This window comes from Plectrocnemia conspersa, unplaced genomic scaffold (assembly GCF_051122295.1).
Source record: "Plectrocnemia conspersa isolate PC_06_02 unplaced genomic scaffold, ASM5112229v1 ptg000002l, whole genome shotgun sequence".
Taxonomy (NCBI): Eukaryota; Metazoa; Arthropoda; class Insecta; order Trichoptera; family Polycentropodidae; genus Plectrocnemia; species Plectrocnemia conspersa.
The window spans coordinates 3,673,050-3,690,813 of NW_028277166.1; the positions used below are offsets into that span (position 1 = coordinate 3,673,050).

The 17,764-nt window shown below is 28.6% G+C and overlaps 1 protein-coding gene across 1 annotated transcript in view; it reads left to right on the plus strand.

Moving 5' to 3' along the window:
- The first annotated feature begins 865 nt into the window (after nucleotides 1–865).
- Nucleotides 866–17,764, plus strand: part of kairos — a 72,437-nt gene continuing 55,538 nt past the window's right edge. Inside the window, exons 1-2 of the mRNA XM_088181439.1 lie at nucleotides 866–968; nucleotides 3,277–3,499. The gene's annotated coding sequence lies outside the window, so the exon portion shown is untranslated. The remainder of the gene's footprint in view (nucleotides 969–3,276; nucleotides 3,500–17,764) is intronic.

Genomic DNA, 17,764 nt, shown 5'->3' on the forward strand with positions numbered 1-17,764 from the left:
ATTGCCTTCTTCAATTAGAAGCGGTAGTAGCAAGTTTTTTCTACGTTTTATGAAAATAATTGCTTCTTCTTAACATAAAAAAATGCACGTAATACACATACATGTACTAAATATCAACTTAAATATGCACTTATACATATAAATAAACACAAACAATATCACACACCTACTTATATTACAAATGCACATAAAGTATTATATATACATTTATTGCAATGATTTCAGAACAAAGATAGAAAAAATATTAGGTTAGTGATAGTGGATCGAAATTAACGGCAAACTTTTTACTGTTTAAGAAGCATACACCTGCAATAATTTTATGCCATCTAATTACTATTATTTTTGACGCATCTTTTATAATTTCATTGCGGGTCAATTATTAACCTAATGTCGAATATAAGTTATTATCAACAAGGAGCATAAAAAGTATGTGACATCAAAAAGAGTACGTGGAGCTAGAAAAGAATACTCACAATAGCCGATCGAAATTTGCCATACAGTATGGATAAGTATTTCATTTTAAATTGCTCCATCAATTTTTCGTTCTATTGTTAGGTTCTGATTTAACGGTTTGGTCGAAATATATGGCCGAAACCATATTTTCTATTGAATCCCACCACCAAGTCTCATCACCATTATCGAAATCGGAAAACAGCGCAGAGAATGCATTTCGTCATTCGAACCGCATTCGTCCAGCTGTGGGCGAAAAGCAATTTTCCTCCAGGGAAATCAAAACACATAGAGTCCGATCCGTCTACGCGCCGTGCAAGCTCCAGGGCCAGCCGAAGGGTAGGGGCGGGGGAGAGAGGCGGGGGAGGGAGAAGAGGTGGGAGGCGCCCAGCTTCCAGTAGTGGTCCGGCCGTCAGCCAGTGCACAGCTCGAGCGACGTACGTTCGAGCTTTGAGCTTTGAGCTATCCACGGTCTACGAGCTTTCGGAGCTTTTCGGGAGCTTTCGGGTTTCTTTAACGTAATGAAAGATTAAAAAAATGTTTTTTATTATTTTTATTATATGCACTGCAGTTTCTGATTTAAGGGGAAAGTAAGGGGGGGTATGAAATACGAGCACAGATTTTAACTTATTTTCCAAATAAAATTGAATTACAATACTTATTAGGAATAAGTATTTTTTTTTTTAAATAATCTTGAGCTTTTGAACTTTATCAGGAGCTTTTAGTTTTTATTACTGTTAGATAAAATGAACGAAAAAATATATATTTGCATTATAATTTGATTTGCGCGTTTTGATTAGTGAGGTATGATATATTTTAATTTAATACAATTTAAATAAAACTTACTGAATGTTCTCTTTATAATGTATATAACTCAGTCTTATTAATATTAAAAAAAATATAATAAACAATTTTAAATCTTAATTTTTTAAATGAAAATAAAGATTTACCAATATATTTTTATCATTTAAGTAAAAATATTTTATAGTAAATTAGGATAAGACAAGATTACTCATCTTTTTATTGAAAGGCTATAAGTGAGCTTTCTATAAACTTATTTTAAATATAATATGTACCGAAGCTCAGATTCTAAATAAGAACAACTTATTGTTTTTTAATATATTATTTTATTACACAAGCTTTATATTTTGGATAAAGTTTAGATTAAACATTGTTCTTAATATATATTTTTTACATAATATATTTATATTCTAAAATGTTTCTAATGAATGGTGACGATTATCTCTTGTTATTAAAAAAAAGCTTAGTTTAAATTAGTTAACATTAATTTTTAATTGATAATATTTTTTTTTAATATTAATAAGCAAATGCGTGCTTATATTCTTAAGATAAAAAAATATGTTGTATTGACAAATAAATTAGTACAACATAAAAAAAATATTACTTCTAGAAAATATTTTTTCACATCGATTTATAATTAGTTATGTTTTTTTTTAGAATTTGACATACAAATATATTTAAATGACAAAAAAAGGCTCAATTCCAAAAATCAGTATTACTAATCGAACCTACTTTTATATCCGCCATATTTAAGAGAAAATATTTTCTCATTGCTTTTTAAATATTCATGGTCATTCTATATTCATTAAAGAACGCATACATATGATCATTAAATAAAAAGGATTTTACAATGACAAAAAATGGAGGCTATCTTTACGGGTTTTTAAAATTTTCAATGCCTTTTTTCACATCGATTGCTAATTAATCTTGCTCTTTCTATATATTTATATATGTATATAGATTCATATATTAATGAATCATAAAAATATTTATTATTATTACTAAGTGCTATTTTTTAAGGCGCTTCATTTAAAAGCATATTTTTTCTGTATTTCTATATTTCTGTATTTGTAGACACAAATAGTACATGACAATGAGGAAAATATTAGAAAACATTTTTAGTATGGGAAATATTATTGATTTTTAAATAGAGGCTATTTGGCGTGCCCCACATTTAAATACATTTTTTAGTAGTTTTCACTGATAGATGGAATCATTTTTATTTTTATAAAATGATAATTTTATATAATATCGCTATATTTAATTGCACCATATTCTAGAGTATGAATTTTCACATTACTTTTGAATTGGTATTATTGTATTTATAATAATAATACAAAATACATAATACACATGCTTATTGCAATTGCAATAAAAAATCATTTAAGAGTTATTTTTTGATAAATTTAAAAATGCAGAATAACGACTTTAAAGTATGCTATATTTGCTAGCAATGTTTTACATTAACTTAAAATTAAACCTTATAGTAATTTTGTATTCATAGACAAACGCCCTTATCTGATTACAAAATACAAAATTTGACATGACAATACCAAAAAAATTGCAAAACCTTTTCAATTATTTAAAAAATATAATTAAAAAAAAATTTTTTTTAAATGTGCCACATTCTAGTGTATATTTTTTTTTTTTGATAAATTTATTTATATTTATGATGTCAAAATACATTTCACTAGCAAATATATAGGTAAAACATTTTCTACCTCTTTTTAAATTGCGCCTTATTAATGAGTATAATATATATTTTAATCTTATGTTTTTTTAATTATTATTAGGCTTACACGTATGTTTGTTTATAAAAAATAATATTCAATTACTATAAAATTATTTAAGCAATTTTAATTTATTGAAATCAAAATTGCTCCAATTGTGCAAATTAAATTGCATATTAAATAAAACAATAAATAAAATATCAAAATCACATTTTTAATAATCTATTTATTTATATATAAAATTCTGTCGCACTTTTTTTATATTTTTCATACAAAAATATATTTTCCTTTGTAGCGCAACAAGTTGATTATACGTCGTCCTGTGAGATAAGTTCACGCCCTATTGGAACTCGCTATACGATACGATAATTGTACACAAACCTTACAATAAAACAATGTAATTAAAGGTTTAAAATTTCAACATTTTTATTATAAAATAATAATAAAAACAACCGAAAGTACACAATATAAAAAAAAGTGTTTGGATTTGACTCCCTAGGATTGAGCTCGATCGATCGGTAAGTTGCCTATTTTATTTATTGTAAATTTTATATTCCATTTATAATTGTTACTTTAACATTAAATCGAGATCTGATTCTACATAGGTCGCGACATACCCTTGACCTATTTTGACCAATCATTACAGCTAAAGACCGTGACCTGTTACATTCCCAAAAGATAATGCAAATAGTGACCTTTTTGTCCTTTATTCAAGTTTAACTGATAAATGAATTCAAACAATATAGAAGATATATAAAACTATTTTATTATTCAACTGAAATTCGTCTGGAATATTTTAATGTTTTATATAAAATCGAACATCAAGTTCTTCGAAGATGTTATTTATTTACGATTGTTTATAGTGGGTTTTCGTATTGACAATTCTTCGATAAAGATTGGTATTATAAATATGTATATAAAATAAATAAATATACATTACTTATAAGGGATAATAATATTTAATAAAATATACTATATTTCATAAAAATATCTTTGCAAAATGACAGGCGTAAGACCAATGCGTTACAACGAGTTAAACACATTTAAGAACTACTAAAAAACTGGAAAGAAATGATTGCAAACAATCAATGGATATCACTATGTTTGATTTTAATCGATCATCACGATATAGCTAAATATTTACTTAAATAAAAATCATTCTAGGTTGTACATAATTACTTCAAAAGTGTTTTGCTAATTAAAAAATAGTGACTATTGAACAATATAATTTAATATCATATTTTGTGTAGCAAATATTTTAATAGATTATAATTATTAAAGATACCTAGACCAATTAATATAATTAGATAAAATATGAAATTTATGATTATTATTTTTTATAATCCTTTGTTATAAACCTGATTTTTAATTAACAAATATCGAAAAAATGCTATTGAAATTTAATTAATTACTAGATAATGTAATTAAGGTGTATAGTTTTGTCATCATAGATTATAACATTAAATTAGAAAATGATTTAATACCATTGTCGAATTAATAACATATTACCACAAAATGAATTACTCTCATCGCATTAAATTAAAACAACCACAAAGTCAAACAAGAGTATCGATCCGTCTACCTTTTAAATTTGCTTCAATTTAATCAGCAACCCTCAAATATTTTTTTAGGGTTTCGACCAAAAAATAAACATAAAACCGTCCACGTTTTACAAAATTATGTAAGTATGAAAGGCAATTAATTAAGGTTGCGTATAAAACCGAGTTCGGCGATATCGCCATTAATCAATTACATCCAAGGCTTTCGATGGAGCTTTTGATAGTCTTTAGAAATAAAATTTAAGAACACGAAATCACGTTTATCGAAGAGTGAGGCTTTTAAAATTATTTTTTTAGTGTATATTGAACTGAATTCGATGCAAGAATAACCTTTATTTAGGGAAATTAAATGGAGTTTGTAATATTATATAATTATATCCCACATTTGGTATATGTATTAATATATAAAAATATGTATATGTGTTTTTCGGATATACTACAACATTTATAATTATAATCGATTATCAAGTTACTAATTATTAATTTATGCTAACGTAAAATTATAGTATACGAAAATATGTTTGTAATATGCGGCAATTATATGGAAAATGGATAGTGTTTGCTCACCGTTCTATGATCAGCAAACATATTTGATATGTGTGTAAAGTTTAAGGTATTTAACTACTATATTCAAAGCTTAGAAACAAACTTGTTGATATTTTTATTTTCCGGGTCTTTGGTTGCCTTTTAAATTAAAGCCCACGGTATTAAATTTGAAAATTATATTATAATAATATATAACAAAAAAATTAGAAAGCACTATTTAACTGATTTTTTCAGTAACAGCTGGAGATTGTGCAACACTTTACTAGCCAATTGTAATTTAAATACTTTACTTTTCACTTTTTACCGACTATTTAGTACTTTTATTAGTTCCTTTATATTTGTATAGACGCCGACTTTATTTTGTTTTGATTCAATTGAAACACGCATTTTCAAGCAATCCGAATCCGTCCAAATATCTGATTATCACGTGCGCTTGTGTAACGTTGACGTGATAATTAAATTTGTTTTGCAAATTTCAAATACTTTGATTTAAATTTTTTAAGCATAAGCATAAATTATACTTCAAAAAAATATGTCTTAATATCATACAGTGGTGTTAAATGAAAAATAATTCAAGTCGATTTAAAAAGGTTGAGATTTGGCCTGATATAGTAGAGGCAATGAGGTAGTAATGACTGGACCTTGCGCTAATCTAATTATGTGGGCCATTTCTTATCGCTCTCTTTCTGTCTATATGAACTAGTCGTTCTAAACAAGTATCTAGCTTTATAAAAATTGTTATTATTTTATGAATTTAAATAGCAACATACTGTTAAACTTCGCTTATAACTAACACCCACTCTAATGAAGCAAGAGTCTCCCGGGTGGCCCTTTATGAGCCAAAACATTGTGATCACTTCTTGATGACGACAAAAAATACAAAAGTAATATTGAACGCGTATTTTTTTTTTCTTGTAAATTTTATTTGTAAAGCACCTTACTAATAATGCTCGACCGCTAAATGAACAAACTCGCTCAACGGTCAAGAGTAGGGCTCGCGTGGTTAAAAATCAAAACCATAGCTTAATTCACAAACAGTCTCTGCTACTTTACTACTAATTTTAAAGTTATTTTAAAAATGTGTTTATATGCTTTTTAACATAAACACGAGCTATGACATTTTCATTGATAAAAATGAGAGTTGAAATTAAAAAAATAAAAACCACAATTTTCATTCAAACAATCTTTAGTAATGTAGGAAAAATCAAATCCAACACATAACTACTAACTTATTTATTGATGCAATATATAAAATAACTTTCTTAATCAAGAACTTTCTCGGTAAATTCAAATGGCTATTTGCTCTTCTCGGGTTTTAGTATATTACTTTCCGGTAGCCCAAATACCCATCACGGTAGCATATAAGTATAGTTATACTATATTCAGGATAGAATCGCCGTGCAGCACGATACCCGGTTGCTATGAAATACGGTCGTTCAATGGTTTAACATCCGAATCTAAACGCCGCTCTTCCGTGTAATAAATTATGTATCATAAACCTCAATTTTATCGTGATTAGTTATGGGATGGTTTAGGGAAACGGGCTTTTATTTTGCACGAACATTGGTAACGTTATTGTTGGTGATTTGAAAAGTTGTATTTTTTCAACCCCAGAATCTATTTTGACGCTATGCTTTTTCGAAGAATGCTAAAAATAAATCATACATAAAATTACCAACGGATTAGTACCTATAAACTTTTATATGTCAATGTAAATCTAACTTATAAAATAAAATAATACATACATCGAACTAAAACGAATATATTAACTTAAGTGTAATTAAATGTAGCTAAATTATAAATATTAATTAAATTTAAAAATAATTTATTGTATTATCTGTAACTCTTAAACATTTTTTCTTATTTGAAAATTCGCATTTTTATTACTTTAAAAAAGTGTGTTAAAAACCAATTCATTTTGTAGAATTGTATGGTTGATAAAAATTGTGTGCCATTGATAAAAATTGTGTGCCATCTATCGTCGTCCGAAAGTCTTTGTGACTAAAAGATGGGTGTTCTAAAATGCCAATTTGACTCATGTTTAATTAAATCTTTGTCGTTAAAAGATTTTTAAATACCATACAACACAAATATTGAAATTATGATGGGTAAATAAGAGCAGCTACTATACTGACCGTTTTAGATAAACTATTTATACTATATATATATTTTACCTGAGCATATATTAATAATATTATATTACTAACCGTTTCGTTTGAAAGCTACTTACCATTTTTTCTTTAAAAATCTGTTCTTACATAACATATATATCGAGTAGATGTTTAAAATAAGCCAATAAAATAAACATACATATTATAGTAAAAAAAAGCTTTAAAGGCATATTTTTTTTAACAAAATATTATAAATGCTAAATAAAAAAATATAATATTTATATATATTTAGACTTTAACAAACAAATTTAATTAATCAAGCAATCAACATAGGCTTTCATCAAAAAACACCTTATTTTGCTATTTTAAACACCTCAAGTATAATGTCACGTTGGCATATATTTTATATTTATCAACAATTGTATTGTGTTAAACGTTCAAAGTGATTTTTAATTTGATTTATATTTAAATATCAAGAAAAACACCTATTTTAATTAAAAATTAATCGAAATGAATCCGTAACGGGTTCTAAAAATATTGTATTATGTGAAATAGTCCAGCGTTTATATTTAATCATTTCGCTATAGCAACGTAACATTTCGCAAGTTACACATTAATAATTACACATTTTCAAAAGCCGTGTTTTTGCGAGAACTCGGGGAAACAATGAACGCTGAAAAGCGGCGAATTAATTCAATTAATTAAGCATAAAACGAAGACTTACTTATAAATATGTATGTATAATACATAAGATGTTCAAAAAGCTCCCGAAGTTTTATAAGAGCCAAGTTAAATACCGGCTATAACATTCTATGATATTTTTAGTATGAGCTTTGGTACTGCATCGTTTTAGATAATGCGATTTTAGAGCATGTCGGTGATTTTAGAGATAATTGAGTTTCACGAAAGCGTATCAACAAAAATTACATTAAGCTTAATAACAGTGTTTGCGAATTACGAAGATTAGTACAAAAATATACGCGAGAACTTTTTTCGTGTTATCTATTTTTTTTCTAAATTCTATATTGCCATATTGCCAATAATATTACACAAAAAAAATATTTTTAAAAAATGTCATTGACTATATTTTCATTGTTTTTTTATATATTTGATTCAATAATACATTCTACTGCATTTTTTTTAAATGATTTTAATATACTTTGCCACGGAGTATTTTTTATCAATTTTTTTGCACTTGTATTTAAAATTATCCTTCGGCGCTCGAAAGTAAATATAAGTAAAACAATAGAAAAGATTTTTCCACAATCCCTATAAGAGAACAATTTATTTTTATTTAGCTAACTATCTAATCATTAAATAGTTAACTAAATAAAAATATTTAGATTCTAATGTATTTAACAACAAAGAATTTGTCGTACAATAAATAAATATTTTTTCATCATAATAACTTTATTGAAGATTTTTGCCACAAACATCAGTTAACCTAATTTATATGTTAATTAAGTGCTGACTCTATCTTCTATAATATAATTGTTTTAACCCATCGCTTCTATTTTAAAATGAAACATTCTCCGTTTTATTTTCTGCTCTTTAAATCGTATGGCTTTGTATGAACGGTGTATATAACAATACACGTAAACAAAGGAAATATATTTAATTATAATTATTAAAAACAAAATAGAGTTGGCACGATGATTTTCGAGCCTCCGCTAATGAATTCTTTTGTTGTCGACCAATCAAAAATAAGCATTCAAATATTAAACAAGATGGCCAACAGTAACGTGACAACAGTTTCAAATAATTGTTATTTATTAGTAATAATTTGCTATGCGACAGTAATTTTCAATAATTTGTCGTGCCTGTTGTTTTATTTGACTGAATATAAATAATCGGATTGCAAATTAACTAGGTATATTATAACTATGAAAATGAAATATATACATAATGTGTGTAGCGATTATAAGAATATATTCATTAAATTAGATCAACAATCATAAAACAATCTTCGGGATGAAATCTTCAAATTTTGAATTTCCAACGACTGACTCCAAGGCTGAAAAGTGAGTTTTTCTTTTTACAATACATAAAAATTATCATTGCTCTTGATTTAAAGCACATATTCATTAGATTTAACGGATTTCAAATATATCAGTTACGTTTTAAACGTAAACGTGTAATATATCCTTAGTATGTATGAAAATTGAAAGTTAATGTCGAGAAAATTGGCGCTGTCGCAGTGGGAACGCTGTATATCAGCCAACGGACAGCTTATAAGTGTTTAGTTTCTTGGATGTCATCTAATAAAGGACATTTTACAATGATTATAAATATATGATTGCATACCTGGAATAATCGATAGCCACAATATCTAAGAGTGGGTTATTTTTAATTCCGATGTAGCAAAATATGTATCTACATCATGTTTTTTTATCAATTTTTCTTCTGTGCAATCATTTCTCTTTTGGAATAGCCAAATTCAGGATATTCAGTTTCATCAAACTTATGAAATATGTTTTTTATAAAGAGATAATACTTGCTGACAGTGCGATGATTGACTTTTTGTTTACATATACCAATTCTACGTTGTCGTCATATAGTAGGGTATCATATTGTTTTATTATTGCTTCTGAAAAATAATTAAAAACAATAAGATCTTTATCAAGAGTTAACTCATGATAAAGATCTTATGCAAAAACTATAGTTGATCGATTGTGATGTAGCGTCAGTAAGGTGTAACAAAATATTTTAATATATATACAAAGCTATTTATTAAAATTATTTATTCTCTCGTAATTTTGATATTATAGTACTTTATGCATTAAAAAAAATCTAATATTTTAAAAGTACATTTTCACACAACTAACTTGTATGTTGTTTCATATGTGATATACATATGGACATTTTACTTTAAAATACTGCAATTTCATGTCGGACTTGTGTTTTCAATGACCATGAGCTAATTTCGGTGACAATCTCTTAATGTTACTTGGGTAGATCATAATTATAATTAACTATAAGTGTTTTTTTAATGGACACTCCCAATAGATCCATTTTAACTTTAGACAAAAAAATATAAAATGTTAATTATGATAAAGCATTACAAAGAGCAACGCTGAATATTTTTGATAGTTTTTGCATAAAAATCTTAGTGATAACAAAAATAAAAAATAGCTGTAATATTATTTTAATTTAATTCGAGAAAAGAAACCCTAATTAATTCAAAATACCATATTTATGGCAAAAAATATTAAAACTTTCAATTATCTGAAATAAATTTTCATCTCAAATTATAGTTTTATGCTTTAGGAACATTTTGAACCGTCCACGTATTTATATACAATATACGTGTTCACGTCGCGCTACGTTATTTACCATTATCTTTAACGGTGCGCTGTATAACTCGTCAACTATTATGTCACGGACTGTTGAGCAAAAACGACTCGAGTAAAGATAAATTCGATTACGTAAAATAGGAACTTTCTACGTTTTAATAATAATAATATCGATTCTCAGAGGAGTAATCTTGCGGGAGAGAACGCCACGTATTCCGTCATACGTATAATCGGATTAAAACGTATCCTACGCTACGTACCGTTAAAGGGTGCGGTTTAGAACTCATGCCCTATATAGCTTTTTAAAATACCTTTTTCTTCAAATTTATTGGACTTATAGGTTTTTGGAACAAATTACTTCGTCCGTTAAGAACTTATTATATTTTATAGGACGTAGTCAAAATATAGATATAAGGTTTGCAACGATACCAGTCGTATTCTAGTATTATGGTCCATCGAAAGATAGACTTCACTTTGTGAAATATCTATTAGAAATACATACATAAGTTTTAGAAGTCGATTATTAAGATATATTGAATACAGCATAAAAACTAAATAAATATATTGTGATAAAACTATTGATGATGCATGGTGATGTCTGTGCAGATTTCGTGTAAGCTCCGCTGGATGCAAGTTTAAGATTAAAATTGTAGTGAGAAATTAAAGTATATTGTAGGTTTTTTGATAGGACTACTGAAATCTATGTTCCAACTGTATGAATATGTGCATAATGTGATTTAATACAGATTACTACCTGCTCAAATAAATGGTATATTACTGACATTTTGCTAATAGTTGGTTATATTTAAAAATGCATACATTCTTTAGTTATATGGGTCATCTGAAATAGATTCCGTTTTAAAATTAATTGTTAATGGCAGTGAAATACGTCGCTCATACTTTGTCTTTCATTGCTTTTTTTTATTAAATTTTCTCAATGCATTATAACGGGAAAATCTGTGCCAACTGGATAAGTCAATCAGAAATATTGAATACCATTAAGTTATCACCAGATTGAAAAGTCTTTAAATCGGTGACATTTATATTATTAATTATAAATTATTATTTGCCATTCAATTTATAATCAATAGATGTTACTTTAGCTGGGAGCGTTTTTTTTATATAATAGCGCATATTTTTATAAACAAAAATTGAAGTGCCGCTGCCGGGGCTCGAACCCGCAACCTCAGAGCTACATGGCTGTGACATTACGGGCTACGCTATTCCGTCCTTTTTGCGCAAGTCGCTAAAATGTTGCTTTATCTACACGCACATTGTAATATGATTCCTTTAATTTATCTTGTACAAATTATTTGCAATGCGTCGATTATGGATTGTCGTTATATAATTCTACAATTGTTTTATATAAGTTATATTTTTTAAAAACAGTACATATCAGTGGTGTGCGGTCGATAAGGCACATGCCTTGAGATTGTAAAACGATTCTAACAATTAAATATTTTTATCGCTTATTATTTTTTTTAATTTACCCAATTATGAAACGTAATCGCTCAGAAAATCGGCTATAGACAACCACACCGAGGAAGAGGCTGAAGTCGACTGCAACGTGGGCGGACTGGCTGGTCAACTGTTTTACACAGTCAATACGCGTGCACCATGAATTGTTTTTTTCGGGAATGTAATTGGTCGCGCGTGCGCATTAGAACTTCAGTCGTTACACGTGCTCGTGTTTACAGTCGCTCGCCATCAACCATGCATGCGGTTGACGTTTTGAATCTGTCTATTTCTCCGGTCTTTCGGCCTTCATGTCTCGTAGTGAAAGCTGCCAGCTTTTCAATAGCCGATCAGGTGTGAAATCTCTCTTCGTGACTTATTTTACCTAAAGGCCATACAAACGTAGACGGGAATAATATCATTCAAGAGAGATTTGCTGATTTATTGATGACGCAATAGAACAGCTGATCGATCATATTCATAATACCAAGTGTGAGCTTTTCTCTGCAATGTGCTTGCTGAATTTCCAACGTTCTTTGAAAGTCACACCTAAATCCTTAGTAACGAAAAACTTATCTAAAATATATCCGCCGAAATGGTAGGAATATTCTCCCGGCATTGACAACCTTGAAATTAAAATTGTGTGACATTTCTTTACGCTGAAACGCAATGGGTTATAAGCAAGCCCACTTCCATAAAAAATTGAGATGCTCCTGCAAGTTGAGAGAATCCAAAATTGACTGCACTTTCTTGAAAAGTTACAAGTCATCTGGATATAATAAAAAACATTAATGATGCATTGCTGTTTCTATGTCATTAATGAGTAATAGAAACAGCAATGGACCCAAGTTGGATCCTTGAGGTACTCCAGTAGAGGTCTTATGTCGTTCTTAAAATGAGTTTTCATATTTAAATTGACTATTATTATCAGTATCAGGAATACCTTTAACCGCTGCGGTAAAATTAATCCCATAAGACTGGTTAAAAATGTCTTATAAAACTAATTTATTTATTTGTGTCCTTTATCATTATAAACGTACTTGTTTTATCGTCAGCGTAAACAAAATAATATTGCATATCTGAGTAGACATCCATTAGACGGTATCCATTAACAGTTTCAAAAGCTACTACTTAACTAAATGCTAGTGTCGGTGTGCAAATATATCCACTGAATAAGTGCATTAAAGCAACCTGGATTAACATTTCATAGAATTATGACAGTCTATTGTATAAAAAACAGAGTGTATGGTTCTGCCTTAAATCATCAGCATTATTGAGAATTTTCTCAAGATTTTAAGAGCCAGAACACTACCGTTTACCACATAACTACCACTTTGCTTCCGATTTGCAATTAAAGTGAGTTCAGGCATACTTTCACCAAACATAATAACACCAAATCGACCTAGACAATTCTTATCAATTAGAAGACAAGTTTATAATAGCAATTCGACTTATGAACTCAATGTTTGCAAATATTTTTAATATTTTGTGTAGGGTTTTAAGGGTTTGCCAATTGGGCATCGATTTTATTTTATTTGTTTTCTTGTAGTATATCTCTAAAAAAAAACAATTTTTCTTGCTATACTTTGACTAATGTATATTTTATTTGTTTGTTTATTTTACCCTTATTTTAAATTATTGTTGATATACATCTATACAGGGTGCATTAGTATTTTATATGTTCAGGTAAAAAATAAATATTACATATGGATATGCTTATTAATTATCCGATGTGTCATATATGTAGAATACTACTTAACCGTTTGTAATATTCAAAGCTTTCTGAACACATAACTAAATCGTCGTAAAAATCAAAAGCTTTAAAAAGCTCCAGCTACTAAATATGAAAGCTTCATTTTGTCGAACTTGAATATTTAACTTTACGGATAACAGGTGGCTGCGTTTATATGATAATGCGCCTACGACAAAATGACAATATTTTGTAACAAAGTTACCCAGCTTTAGTCCAAAATGTATACGTACGTACATATACACAATAAAAATCGAAAGCTCAACAAATGGAATATTGTTTGGGGGAGCTTTGCGGGGCCAAATCAGCGTGATCTAATAACGAGACCTAGTAACTTTTTTAAGGGCTTAAAGGGATATCGAGACGGGCCAAAGGAATAACGCTGACAAGCATCCATTACGAGATCTCGTTTGAGACCCCCAACCCCAGATCTGAAAATACCGAAATTCATTCGAAACGCAACTCTGATTATTCGCCATTTGAGACGTGAAATTTTGCTCGCGCAGGCGATTAATTCGGATTATTGAGTAATAAAAAAATCGTATTAACTCGAGTGGTTTAGATATTTATAAAAAAAATGGTTATAGATATAAATTAAATGAGCCGAACCTTTAGATTGTTTTTTAATGAGGCGTGATACCTTGAGATGATTACCATTAAAAATATATTGCAAAACAATAAGTGTTTTAAATAAATTTTAACACGGATTTTTTTTAATTTAGTACGCATAAATTTGATGCGTTCATTTTTAATTGGTTTTAAAGTCGTCCTGTCACGAACAAATGTCTTATAAATAAAAGTGTCCTTTTTAGTAAATTGTTCTTTATATTTTTTTATTATCAAGGCGAAAAAGTAATTTAATTACCGTTCTATTTGGTTAAATGCATTTTCTTCGCTCGCCCTTCAACGTTTCCGTTCACATCTTTGCTTCGCTAATTGGAAAGCTACAAAGCTGCGAAAGAGAAAGAAATTCTACATTTTACAATTTCGCAGAATTTCTGAATCGTTACATATAAATGGTTTACTAAGGGAAACGTTCGAGTTTAATTAACTACATATTTTAACCTTTAATACAAATAAACTATTGTGGGTTACGCTCCAGTTCAAACCGTTGTTTATATAAACGCAAAAATAGATCAATCAACGAGAACTTGATTCCGTGACTAGGCAGATTGATTGATGGATCATTTTCGTGTTTGAAAGCAAATTTTATATCTATATTAGTTGAATGCTTTCCAAAATTATGATTAAATAGGTCGTTGAGTTAATTGAACAGTTAGATTTAAGTTATCATAATAATAACATTACAATAATATTTAAATATAGGTAATATGTTAACATAATATAATAACTAAAATGAAAAATATTAATAAACAAATAAAATAAAATTATAGATAAATATGGCTGTTGGTGACTCTGACTGCCTGTCCACCTCTTCTCATCGGGGTCCAGGCTTATATACTTTAGGGCTATAATGCTCGCTGGGCAATCGCATCTTCCAGCCAATCGCTTCGTAGAACGACGAAATAAGTCTACGCCTTTAGAAAGCGACGTTCGCTCGTTCAAGGTCGTATTGCATTTTTGGAAATGTCACGGATGTAGTGATTTATGATATCCGTGACCGTTTTGCCACAAAGGGATTCTCTTAACGACGGATAATATTCACTGTGAACTCATGTTCCGTGTGGTCCCGCAAATCCTTTTCGCTATTATGTTGTTTATTTCCATTTTTAATAAATGATAATTTTTGGTCAGTCATTAATGCGAGTTTAGGGTTTGAGACAATGACTATTTTGAACGTGGTCATCTGTGTGAGGTCGCTACAAAACAACTTTAATGAAATTCAGTTCCCTGTCTGTGTTAGTCATAAACATCTTTGACAATTTAAACGTGAACTAATTTTCAATTTGTTACTTAACACCATATAGGAAAAATCACACCGATCCATTAAAAAGGTTAAAAATCGCGTATTCTAACCTACAACACGGGTTTCGTCCACGTCGTTCCACGGTCACTAACCTCTTGTGCCTTTCAAAAGTGGTGACAATATTTCTCGATTTTAAATTATTTTTATTAAAATTTAGACACTTAAATCCTCATTGTTAGTACGTAAGCAATGGCAAACGTCGCTCTGGTGAGAATGTACTCATTCTAGAATACCATAGGAATTCAATCTGGATCCTCTGCTCTTTTTGGTCTTTATAAACAATATACATGTAGTAATTAATAACTCGAAATATTTATTACAAACTGATGACCTGTATTAAGCCGCTATGGAGGTGGTCGATCAACAATCGACTGCTTCTCTGAAAATTGTCTCACAATTTTGGCAGAGATGTTTAAGAATAAATACTTTCATTGATGACTTGAGAGTGATTTTTGAGTAAGAATATAAATTATCTATGCACATCGCCAAAGTTTGCATGGAGCGCGTGTCACTTCAATAATTTATTGCCGATTCGCGCTCTGTACGATACGCCAGTTCGTAGCGTATTGTTGTAAAATAAACTTAAGGGAAAATTTCTGTGATATATTTCAGATTTTTTTCTTGATTTTGTATTTTTACTTTCCGAATATCAAAATTTGTATAAGTAATTTTTATATTTATAAAAGTTAGTTACAATTTATATCTTATCTAAGCAATTCAAATAATCTCAATCAATTACATAAATATATTTATTTTTTTAGTGACCGAAATGTTTGGAGAACGCTTACTAATTTAATTTATAATATCCATATCTTATTTACACAATGGTTTCTTAAGTGAAAGCAATCTCGAAACTGTTAACGGAAACCATATATCACTTTCATTGAAAGCGCTAGATTTGCGTAAACATCTTCGTTTTGATTCGCACACCGATGATGAATAGCAGTAATTACCATAATCTCCTAAGTAAGTAATTAATTGTGCTTTGAGCATAATTTAATATACAGTGTGTCATTATTATATAAATACGTTTAGCCACAATTTATGGGCTAAATAATGAAACGGAATAAGTCACTATTAACCTCCAATGTTTCTAGATTCTTAGTGCTTAAAGCAACATTATTATTAAGATATTCTAAGGTAAGAACTAGCTTTAACATATTTTTATTTTATTGATAAGATCACAAAATATCTAGTCGAATGCAAAATACTGTGAATACTATTTGCAAGATTAAAAATGTATGTTATTGTAAGACATTCAATAAGTTTTTTTTTTCTTTGAATTATCACCAATTTACTTTTGTACACTAAAATTCCATTGATCACCTTTCAAATATTAGTCTGATAACTGTTTTTAATTTTTCTTAAATATTATAAATTCATACAATTTAAGCATTTATAAATTTATTTGCTATTCCTATGCTACCAAATACAACTATACAGAAGCATTGTAAAGTTCCGTTAAACCAATACATTTTCAATATGAAAAAGCTTTTATTATTTGCATATCCAAACGATATGTGCAGTCTCACACAAAATATAAAAAAAATACAACGCATAAATACAAAAATGTATTCCTTTCAACTTCGGTTGCATTGAAAATGATTCGATGGATTTAAATTTTATATTTCACATGAACCGAGAAAAATCCGAACATATATATTACCATAGATATACAAATATAAGAGAAACTCGAAAATATATAATCTCTCTCCCCTATACAATGCAGCTCCACGCAAAATCTGCATAAAGATAAGTTTAATTCTCGATAATATTTCTCTAGTAATATAAAAAGTTTTTTACACGTGTAAAAAATATATTATTTTCTCCCATTTTAGATAATTATAAACATAAATCAATATCGACCATTATATTTTTTCCACGAATTTTTTTTATATGTAAGTCTACGATATCAAAATCTGATCTAATTATCAATTTAATAAGGACCAATTCTGTGATCAAAAAAATATGTTTACAATTCGTTTGAAAACAAATATTAATTAAAACATGAAACAAACTCAAAAGCAATGAAATTAACTTTTATTGTGTTTGATTAAACACAAAGCGTTGGGTAAATCGAGAATTTTAACTACTTTCATAAAACTCGTTAACCTTTCTCATGGTTTGTTTTGTCAATTTTGA